Genomic DNA, 12,431 nt, shown 5'->3' on the forward strand with positions numbered 1-12,431 from the left:
TATCTATTAAAGTTAGTGTCCCATGTGTTATCCAGGAATTTCTAAATTTCTACTAGGCCCTGTCTCACCCCCCCCCCCCCCCCCCCCCCCAATTGTGTAATGTTCCCTCTGAAACTCAAAATTTTCTGGTCCCTTGAATTTATCCAGGCCCCATCTCCTTAATGATTGCAGTTTATTTAATTTAAATCTGCATTTCATTATTATTTTCCCAGTTTTACAATGTATTTACATTTTCTGGTAACCCAAGATTATGTATCAGATTTGGTTTTCGTTCTCCATTTGTGCCTATCTCTCAATAATTTTTCCTCACTATTTCTTCTTCTAATGATGTCTGAATTCTTTCTATCCATTTGGCCTTTGGTCTCCCTCTTTTCTTCCGCCCTCGTGGTTTCCATTCCATGATCTGTAGTGGCAATCTCTCCTCTGACATCCTTTTCAAATGGCCATATCATATAAGTTGTTTTCCTTTCAAAAAATTAACAGTCAAACTTGTGACATCCATTTCCTTCCTGATGACTTCATTTCTGACCCTTCTGTGTCTGGATATACCTCCACACCATCTCTGTGTGTCCATCTCAGTTGCCATCAATCTTTTCGTTAATTGGTTCAAATGATTCAAATGGCTCTGAGCTCTGTGGTGTTAATTATTATTTAACTGTCTATACATCTAATCCATTTATCACAATGCTTCTAATAATTGTTTTTTCAGATTTTACTTTTGATTCTTTTCAAATGTTTGATCCTGTAAAACATCATTTAATGTTCCAATAGTGAACTTTCCAGCATTTATTCTAGAATTAATTTCCTTATATTGTGTGATTTTTACTCCTAGATATTTGTACTCTTCAGAGTCTAATTATTTCCATCCCATCACCCAGTGCCAAATATGGATTTGTTTCTCCTATTACCATGTATTTAATTTTTCATATTGACTTGAAGGTCCCATTTTTTATACCCCTCTGTTAATTTCCTGGTGATATATCGGTACCTTCTTTATCTTGTGCTAAAACTACCTGGTATTCAGCAAAGTTAGTGAATATGTAGTAACATCATTTATTGGGATTCTCAAGTTGTTACATTTCTCCTTATAATTTTCCAATACATTTTTTATAAAGTGTTGGTGATAGTCTATATCCCTGACATAATCCATTCGTAAATTTAAATGCAAGTGAGAGACATTTTTTATTTTTATTTTGTTGTGGAGTTTTCATATGGGTTCTGAATTGCTTTAATTATAAGATTAATATTAGATAATTTTAAAGATTTCCACAAATTGTTTAAAGGTATATTATCTGTGCCTGCAAATACTAAGTAAGGAGGCTGATTTTGAATATTTTTCTTTGTAAGTATTTGTTGCAAACAAAGTTTATGGTCTATAATTGATCTTGCTACTCTGAAGCCAGCTTGTTCTTCAGCTGCAATTTCCTTATATTGTTTCAAATAAAAGTTCAATAATCCTTCCATAAAGTCTGCAAAATATATTAGTCGCAGTTATTCCTCTAAAATTCTTGCACTCATCTTTTTTCCCCTTTCTTACGAATTGTTAATATAAATCGTACTTTCCAATCTTTTGGTTTGGTCTTGCCACATAAATATTTTTCAAAAAGATTTTTCAAAATTTCATGTAATTTCATGTAATTTTGATCCTGCAGCCACTATGAATCAAGACCCAAAGGAATTAATAACATTAGCTGCAAGTGGGCCTTGATTAAATCAACGAGGAAAGTTAAAAATTTGTACTGGTTCAGGATTCGAACTGAGGTTTCCTGTTTACTAGGCAGTTGCACTGACCATTGCACCATCCAGATAGCTAAGTGGTCAGTGCATCTGCCCAGTAAGCAGGAGACCTGGGTTCGAGTCCCAATTCTGCACAAATTTTCAACTTTCCCCATTGATTTAGTCAATGCGCATTTGTAGCTTATGTCATTTATTACTTTGTGCCTTGATTCATCGTGACTGTAGAATCAAAAGGGTGTCTGTTCTTTTGGACATGTCTAGTAAACAGCAGACAGTTTCGAATCCTGGTCCATCACAAATTTTCAACTTTGCCCACTGATTTAATCCGTGTCCACTGATAGTTAATGTCATTAATTCCTCTGTGCCTTTTTTTTTTTTAATTTCCTGCAGCTCTTACATTCTTTAAAGTTTTGACTGAATCTTTTAGTATCTCTATGACCAAAGAAATGCCTTCATTATTTTATGTTATCTCTGTGTCGTCGTTAATTGTGTCCAAAAAAATTATCCTATTTTCTGTCAACAGTTCTTTAAAATATTTTTACCAAGACTGAATACTAATACATTTAATTTATTGTATTTCTTATGAATTTTTTTCCTAGTATTTTCAATATCCTCTATGCTTCTGAGCTGCTTTTACCATTAAAAAGATTATCAATTTCATTACAAGTTTTTTCCCAAGTTTAAACTTTCATTTCCATCAGTATTTTTCTAATTTTTGCTTGTTGCCCTCCTAATTCTATCTTGTCCCAAATATGTTGAGTATTTAGCAGTTTTAATCTTTCAATACTTGAGAGGATGCTCACGAAAAATTGAGTGAGCATAGGATAACAAAACTATGTGAAACATTTGTAAGGATATGTGAAAGAGAAATAATGAATAAAGCAGTGAAATAAACACATTTTAATTTCCACATGGGCAGGGAACATTTGTTAACTGTGTACCATGTTTATGTTCCAGGTTGCAAACATTGCTGAATGTGACAATCATCTGCATCCACAACAGCCTGGAACTGCACTAGAGACTGCTCTACTGCTGCTGAAACATCTCAGATGGGATGTTGGCTACCTCTCTTGCTATGCTCATCTTCAACCTCTTGTCTTCAATCTCCAACACGTGTTAGTGTCCTGTTGATGAACCTTGTCCTTCTGGTAACCCTACAGTCAGAAATCATACAGGTTCAAATCTGGTGATGTCGGTGGCCATGCAGTTTGGAATGGTCAGCCAATGATTGGTCTTCTCCAAACTTGTTATTTAGTAAGTGGGTGACCTCATGAGCACTGTGAGTTGGAGCTCCATTGTGCATCAGAAAAGTGACTCCATAGCACCTCTCTCTTCACATGTTAGCAAAGCAAACTGCACTAATGTGTGCCATTCACACTGCATGTCCTTGATCCTTGGGGACCAAGTTCCTCCCTCTGTTGCTGTAACTGTACTGGCTCTTAATGACAAGTCATAATGCGCCAAATGGCAAGTCATGAGACTAACACTACTGACAATGCAGTCTGAACATCATTCTTATTAAGTTGGGTACCTGTACAGTAAATATTTTTCCATCTACACTGGCTCGAGTGGTGGAAGTTTAATTATAAGTTCTCTGTATTTGTCTTTCTTTATTTGTACTTCTTTCTCTATACCTGTAAAAATAATATATTGATTTTGTCCCCTTGCAATTAACTGCTTCACCTAGAGCTTCTTTGCCAGCTTCATGTAAAGTATTAACGATACATTTAGTTGGGCCAATGATTTGTAATGAAGTACTTCCATCACTTTCCATTTGTTCTGTCTCGTGACAGGCAGTGCCATCTCCAAAAGGAAGGTAAAGTTACTTAGAACTATTTAGTAATGTTTTTTATTTCTTGGAGACCCATTGTATGTAATCATCAAAAAATTACAGGATGAATGTGAAAAGGCAGGCTTCACTGTTCTGAAGAGGATGAATGACATTTTATTGCTGAGCTTTGCTTTAATGCATAATGGCCTGTTTCATCAACCTCAGGGTGAGGCCTTGAATTTCTAATCCCATGTGCTGCTTTGTGTGTCAGCACTATTGGCTTACCAGTATTACCACTGTCAGTTCCAAAGAAAGAAAAATGCAATGGAAAGTTGCATAACATTGACAAGAGTGCAGTCTTCCAGCAGCACAAATGACAGGATATGATTAGAGAGAGCAAGAAAACATTGCACCAAGAATTCTTGAGCTCCAAAATCGCTCCACCAAATTTGAGTTATATGGAAGGCCATCAGGAGAGTTCCAGTTGAGAGTACAATGTGCCATTTCATTGCTGAAAACAAGAATGATATACTCCAGACCAGCAGAGAAGACATTGACCAGATAGTAGTGTAACATTTTGTTTGAATGATTGCCATTGCCACACAGGGATCTAGCTTTCTGTCACTATTGAACAATCACTGAGAGGAGTTTTTACTATTCCAGTTCTACCAACAGCGAGGTTCACAAAGGCCTTTTTTATGTAGGAGCTAGATTTGGCATTGTTTGAAGCACATATACATCATCAAGCCATGACTAAATCCTTTACAGTGTTTTGTGGCACCACATTAGAAATACTAGGTAGGTCTACCTTGATTTGATTTTACTGTTATTTGAAGTGATCTACAAAACTACCATCAAGTAGCATTGACTTTTATCTTTATAGAGTCTTAGAATATATTATGAACTCAAATGAAGCGAAGTATATCTAACAGAATGATTCTGTAAACATTGATCTTGCAGATACCAACTAACATTTTCTCCCATGACATTCTGAAAGCCATGGATCAAGGGAAACAGGTGGATGCAGTTACTGTTATTCTTGATTTCTGAAAAACATTTTACTCAATTCCAGCCAAAGCTTATTAACATAAATGTGACCATTTGTGACTGGACTGAGGATTTCAGATACAGCATTGGATATAGAACTGTCCAGAGTTGTAGAAGTTAACTTCAGGCACTCCTTAGGGATGTGTGTTGGGACTTTGCTGTTCATGTTGCATGTTGATAACCTGACAGCAATTGTAACTTAGGAAATTTTCAGATGATGAAGTTATCTTTAGTAAAGCACTATTTGAAATTGCTGCACAAATAGCCATTCAGATAATGTTAAGATTTCCAATTTTTGCAAAGATTTGACTTTATGCTTAAACCTAGGTAAAGCAGATGGCTGACTGTGGCTCATTCGTAGGATACTGGAGAGTATACTCAGTCTACAAATAAGAACCATGTAGAGTATTGCTGAAGTGTGGGATCCATACCAAATAGGGCTAACAGGGGTACTGAAAATGTACAAAGAAGAGCAGCATGAATGGTTACAGATTTGTTTCGCCAGTGGGATAGCATTACATAAATGCTGGAGAAGAAGTGGCAGATGCCTGATGGATGTCATCTAACCCATGAAACCCTACTTACTTAGTATTAAGTGAGGAATCTAGGAATATAACACATCTTCCAGTGTATCATTCTCATAGGGGCTTTGAAGACAAGATTAGATAAATTACACCATGTACTACCCTTGCTCCATAAGTGAATGGAACAGGAGGAGAGACTGTTTCTGCTAAGATTATTGCAGCTTTTTGTGTCTCATTGTTATACCCAGGATAAACAACGTCAGTGACAGACTGTTGGCTTATCTCCATCTCAGATGGCTCTCAAATTTAACTTGAAAAGAGTTTCCCATAATAACTGATTTAAAATGGGTCTTTTCGATCCATGCCAAATTCATCCAAACTTAAGAGGAATGTATGTCTGTAAAAAGAGCCACATGCTGTAAAGTTGGTCTCTTCAGTCTGTTCCAGATCCTTTCAAACTTTTGACGAATGTATGTCTGTAAAGAGAGCCACACGCTGCTTCTTCTTCTTCTTTGTTCATGACTACTGTCTTTTCCTTTGACTGATCATACACAAATGATTCACAAAGCTTTCGGCTACAGCCTTCATCAGGAAAAGAGAAACACACACCAATCGTACACACAAGCAAACACACCTCATACACACATGACCATCATCTCTGGCAGCTTGGGTCACAGCTTCTGGAGTTGGAGATCATGTGTACGTGAGGTGTGCTTGCTTGTGTGTATGGATAATGAATAAGTTGCTCTTTTTCTGATGAAGTCTGTGTCTGAAAGCTTTGTGTAAGAGTCTTTTAATTGTGCCTGTCTGTAACTTAATGTATCGTCTTTACAGTAAGTAGTAATCTATCTTTTCCTACATTGCTGATATTCCTACCTGGAATTTCCATTGTTTGATCAAATAAAAAGATGGGGCCTCCCAGCCAATAGTGCCATATGATCACTTCATTTGAGACAAAAGATTTGTTCCACACAGGATTTCACTCTCCTGAAACTGTCTTGATATTCATCCTACTGGTAGTCAACCTCTTTTTTCTCTATATTTAATAAGACACTGGAAAATAATTTGTAGGAAACAGGTAAGCAGCAAAATTCCTCATGGTTGTCTGAGTCAGATATGTAGTGAGTGTTTGAGGCCACTGTTCAGTTTTCAGAGATTTTTTTTTCTTTTTCTCAAATATTGCACTTTATGTAGTTTCTCTGCTAGCATGCCCATCCACTTTTCCACATTTTTGTGAGTACTCTATCTTTCCCTGCATGTTTTATTGTTCAGTGGTTTTTAACTTGTGTGAAATTGTAGTGATTCTTGGAATTTAAGTCTCTTCTGTGGTTCTTCCCAGTTTAAAGACATCAAAATAGCTGTCAAACATTGGCAATTTTCCTCCCTGTTTGGTACTAGAATGTTGATCTTCCTTTTAAAATACAGAGATTAAGGCTAATATTGTTATAATCCTTCCATTAAAATGTTATAAAACTTTCTGGTGTTATTTTTTGTCTTCTTTCAGACTTTCAACACAGATTTTATCAAGAATGCTTTTTTTCTGCTCTGATTATCCTCGTTGAATAAAGTCATTCCATTTTTCCATGGTTTGGTTGGAATACCATCTCTTCTGGACTTTATGCCTTTTACTGAGAGCATCTCCACCATTTCCTTATCTTTTTATTTATTTATTTACATTTTCTTTGCAAGGAGCCTTTGTAATGATGGCTTTTGCAAACATCAGACTTTATAGGTTAGGTTATGTTAGGTTAGTGTTTTTTAAGGTCCTGTCGACAACGAGGTCATTAGAGACGGAGCACAAGCTCAGGTTAGGGAAGGACAGGGAAGGAATTCGGCCGTGCCCTTTCAAAGGAACCATCCCAGTATTTGCCTGAAACGATTTAGGGAAATCAGAGAAAACTTAAATCAGGATGGCTGGAGACGGGATTGAACCGTCGTCCTCCCAAATGCGAGTCCAGTGTGCTAACCACTGCACCACCTCGCTCCGTCCAGACTTAATAGTATGGTTATATTTACACTTATAAAATACACTATATTCTGTAGCTGTTGCTTCTTATGTTTATTTTTTACATTTGTCGCATTACAACTGATATGCTAATGCCTCATGTTACAATCACTAGCTTAAAATTCGTTGAAAGAATATAAACAATCTTCTATTAGAAAAGATTTTAATTTTGTTTTAAAAACATTTCACGTGTATGTTCATAGAGCATTTGGTAGCTTGTTATACCAAATCAAACCACTGATATATGGACTTCTATCAGTCATTTTTAATGTCGTTCTGTTACAGAAATAGTTACACTTTGTTCTAGTGTTGTGACCATGTACATCACTGCCCTTGATAGCTTCTGTTGGTTGACTTCTAAAAAAATACGACTATTTTGAAGATGTACATAGAATATATTGTCAGATATTTGTGCTGCACAAACACTTCACGACATGAATCTCTATGTCCCATACCATGTATATGTCTTATTGCTCTTTTCTGTAGTAGTAGTAGTAGTATTCTTTTTAAATGTACATCAGCTGCACAGCCCCATAGTTCAATTCCATAATTGAGAAAGGGATAAAGTGTTCCATAATATACTAATTTCAGTGCTTGGCTAGGAACCATCTTTGCGAGCTGGCTGAGGAGATATATGGCACTACTGACTTTTCCGCATATGAAATTAATGTGGTATGTCCACCGCAAATTTTCATCAACATACACACCCAGGAATTTACAGTTACCATTTTCTGTTGCAGAGATATTACACACACTATTCATATTGTTGTGGTGAGAATTGCCTGTTTTAAATGTTAATAGTTGAGATTTGGTGACATTCACCTTGAGACCCTGATCATTGAAGTATTTTCTTACTTCTGTTAGACCACTAGTAGCAAGAGATTGTAGCTCATTAGATTCACTCCCATAGAATAAGATTGATGTGTCATCTGCATAGCTTACAATATGGGAGTTAATGGGTTGTGCAATGTCGTTAATATACAGGGTGTCCCAGCTATCTTGTCCACCCAAAATATCTCTGGAACAATAAGAGCTATTGGAAAACGACTTTCACCGGTATCAATGTAGGGCTGGGGCCCATGAATGTACATATTTGGAAACATTCTAAAACGAAAGCATATGTGTTTTTTAACACAAACTTATGTTTTTTTAAAAGGACCTCCTATATTTTTTCTTCAGCAATCCATAGCATGACAAAGCACATACACAATGGCGTTGATTGCATTGCAATATTCCCATTACATCCCCAGATATTAAGACGCGAAGCTGACACTTGAAACACCCGACGTGCGCTGCTAGCGCACGTCCTGAGGCTCAGGCGTGAGCCCCATGCTGCCCGTAATCGCGATGTGATTGACATGCGTAATCACAATTCCATACTTATCAAGAGGTCCGAAACGAATAATACGTCTGCTGCGTGATTACGGGCAGCATGGGGTTCACGCCTGAGCCTCAGGACGTGCGCTAGCAGCGCATGTCGGGTGTTTCAAGCGTCAACTTCGCGTCTTAATATCTCGGGATGTAATGGGAATATTGCGATGCAATCAACGCCATTGTGTATGTGCTTTATCATGCTATGGATTGCTGAAGAAAAAATATAGGAGGTCCATTTAAAAAAACATAAGTTTGTGTTAAAAAACACATATTCTTTCGCTTTAGAATGTTTCCAAATATGTACATTCATGGGCCCCAGCCCTACATTGATACCGGTGAAAGTCGTTTTCCAATAGCTCTTATTGTTCCAGAGATATTTTGGGTGGACAAGATAGCTGGGACACCCTGTATATAAGGAAGAGAAAGGGCCCAAGGATTGAGCCCTGTGGTACACTTTGTAATACAGTTCACTGGTGGACTGGGAGTTCATGATTTTATTATCTAGTTTGTATCACAATTTAGTGCTTTGCTTACAATTCAGCAGGTATTTGGTTAAGATTCATGGCTTGATCCCCAATACTATAAGATTTTAGCTTTTAAGAAGTACCCTAGGTTTACTGTATCAATTGTCAGGTCCAAGAATATACCTGCAGTCTGCATCTTCTGATCCAACAGACAGTTAACTTCTTGGATGAACTGTGTAACTGCTGTGGTTGTACTTAGCTCTTTTCTGAAGCCATGCTGCGAATCTACAAGCAGTTTATGTTTTGTGAAAAAGCACTTAGCTGATAAAGGATAATGCTTTCAAATATCTTACTAAAAGTGGGAATTAATGATATTGGTCTATAGTTGGAGACATCTTCCTTACTTAACTTCTTATACACTGGTTTCACTACACTCATTTTTACAAACGTTGGATACATGTTTTCTCTAATGCTGCAATTAATCAGGCGAGTAAGAGGTTTAGAGATTTCTTTTAAGCATGCTTTAGTAATAGCACTGGATACGCCATCCCATCCAGATGAAAATTTTTTCTTTAGCATGTATATTGCCCTGCGAACCTCCTGCTCATTCACTTCCACAAATTCAAATTCGGTACACTGGGTGAGATGGCATCGGGTCTCTACCTGTGAATCTATAATATGGGTTGATTGTTTGCCAGAAGTGTAGTAGTTATTAAAAATATTACATATAGCGTCTGGGTTTCTTATAATGTTACCATCATGTCTTATGCTAAGTGATTCCATGTTCATCTTGTTGGGACCTTTTCGGTATTTGTCAATCAGCTTCCAAGATGCTTTGCTTATGTTGTCAGACTGTTCTGTTGTTTTGCTGTTAATCTGATTCCTTAGGTTAACAATTTCGGTTTTAAAAGTTTGCTTGGCCCTATTGTATTTTTTCTTGAAATCCTGCATAGTAGTAGCTTTATAAAGCTGGTTTAGATCATGTTCTTGCTGCCTTAGTCTAATCAGATTTGGTGGGAGTTTTAGTCTAGGATTACTTCCATTTTGACAGTGTTTAACTACCTTCTGGATTTCTTTGACTGGACAACTATACTCATAATGATGCAGTAGGGTTGAGTAGAATTCATACCATTTCTCATCCGACCCTTTTACCTGGTACACAGAATCCCATTTCTCATTTGCTAGTTTGTCTTTAAGAGCATTAATATTTGAGGTATTCAGCATTTGTTCCTGTAGCACAATTTTTGTTATTGTAGGCACAACTGAATTTATGTATTCTATCACCTGACAGAAGTGGTCAGAATAAAAAAAATCTAAGTTACTGTAATTTACCTTATCTATAACATCTTTGTTGATTATAGCATAATCTATTCTAGTGGAACATGTGTCCGTCACTCTGGTGTCAGATTTGCTATATTGACGAGATTGTATGAGGTCAATACATCGCCGAGTTTCGAGTTTACTGTACTATTTGAGCTTACATCTATATTAAAGTCACCTAATATAATAAGGTCATTAGAACCGGCCTGACCAACAACACTACAAAGTTTATCCATAAACAGCATTACATCAGCATTTGGTGGCCTTTATACTCCATCATCATTACTGTGGAGTACCTTACCTGTCATTTCAATTGATCCTTCTTTGGTGTGGTATTCAAGAAAGGAATTTTTTTTAGCTTCTATATCCTTATTAACATAAACTGCCACACCACCACCTTTATGGTTTTGCCTACAATAACTATTTGCTAGTATGTAACCTTCTAATCTATAATTATTATTTCACTGCATTTTAGCCCATGTTCCATTATTACTAGTACATGTGGCAAGTGTTCCTCTGTGAATATTTGTAGTATATCTAGTTCGTTTCTGAGATATTGCACATTTAAGTGCATTAACTTTAAGGGTGTTATCCCTTCTTGTTTATTTACCATCTTGCATGAATCAAAATTGTTTGAGTTACACTTTTTACGACATTTTGCATACACTGGTTTTTTAGAACTGTCCTGCAATGACTGATCACTTATTTCACAGCCTGGCTTTTCTTTGCGTGAACAGTACTCAGTCATATCCGAAATACATCCCTGAAAACTATTATTATGGTCCTTTATTCTAAAAAAGTCTCGTGGTTGTAGCGCAGAGCAATTGGAGCTTTCTCCACACTGTCTTTCTCGCACAGTTTGCTTATGTGGGAAACTAGCTTCACCTTCCCTTTCCTGTTTAGGTGGAATCCGTGTTTTGTGTGTTCATCACGACTCATCTTACTTAAGTCTATCAAATGTACATGGCTAAATTTATCACACAGTTTCTTTAGCTTGGAATTGTAGTGTCGAATCTCTTTGTTTACACAAGACCACAGTGGTAAATCATGTCTCACTAGCATTTCTGTGATGACAATGTTCGTTTGAAATAGTTTTGGTAATATGTTACGGGAACATCGCAGGGCTGTCTTGCTTTCGTTTTTGTATTCGTCGTTGCCGCCACCAATAATCACAATGTGAGCGTCTTTGTTCAATTGACTTTTTCTGTTGTAATATTCTCCACTACTGCATTCAACATTGCACCAGGCTTGATTTAAGTGAAAACTGAATGCTTTGAATGCATACTTCCACGAAAACGTTTGGATAGATCTTTTCCATGACTGTTGGCATAAAGAAGGAGCCCTTTGGTGCATCTTAAGGTTGGCAAGTTCTTTTCTGGTTCTTTAATGGCAGTTTTGTGATTACTTTCTTGTTTGTTTATGTCTGTTGTGTTACCACAATCCACTACTAGTGCTTAGAATTTGTTTGATAATGGTATCACTGGGGCTGTACTTACTTGTTTGTTATTTTCAGCACAAGTCTTATTTTCTGCGCGGAATGACCATTAACAATGGCATTGTCTTGAGTTAGGCGATAATTCCAATCCACTGCTTTATATTTAATTTCCAGCTCTTGATATTTCCTCAGAAGTTCTTGATATTTTGTATTGATTGACACTAAATCATCTGTTAACATGCTTATTATTTTTTCTTTTGTCTTTAGCTTGTTCGTTATTTCATTTTCTGCGGCACTTATGAAGCAGTGTCGGCATGTCCAGTCATGTTCATCTTTTATATATTTCAAATTGACTTTGACACATTTATCGTTGGTACCAGTGCTTGCAGTCGACACACAGGATACCTCTTTTGACCTTCTTCAAGCAAATTTTACAAACCTCACTATCACTTTTTAAAGAAAATGAGACATCACTACACGAAAAATGTGCAGTCGATGCCATTTTGCCAAAGGATTTTGAGCTGCTTTTGTGAAAGATTTGTTTATGTCTCCCTAAGTATCCATTCCCGTTTTTGATAAGTTGTTTTTGGTAACTATTTTTGTATGGTTTGAGCAATTATATGTAAATCTTTGTCTTATTTTCAACTTTACTTTGGCAATCCTGACATTGGCATTTATGGTGTCTCTTTTATTGTTGGTTATTGTTGCAATATAATCAATCTTAAATTTACCTAATAAAGATTAAGGTAGAGGC

This window comes from Schistocerca serialis, chromosome 6 (assembly GCF_023864345.2).
Source record: "Schistocerca serialis cubense isolate TAMUIC-IGC-003099 chromosome 6, iqSchSeri2.2, whole genome shotgun sequence".
Lineage (NCBI taxonomy): Eukaryota > Metazoa > Arthropoda > Insecta > Orthoptera > Acrididae > Schistocerca > Schistocerca serialis.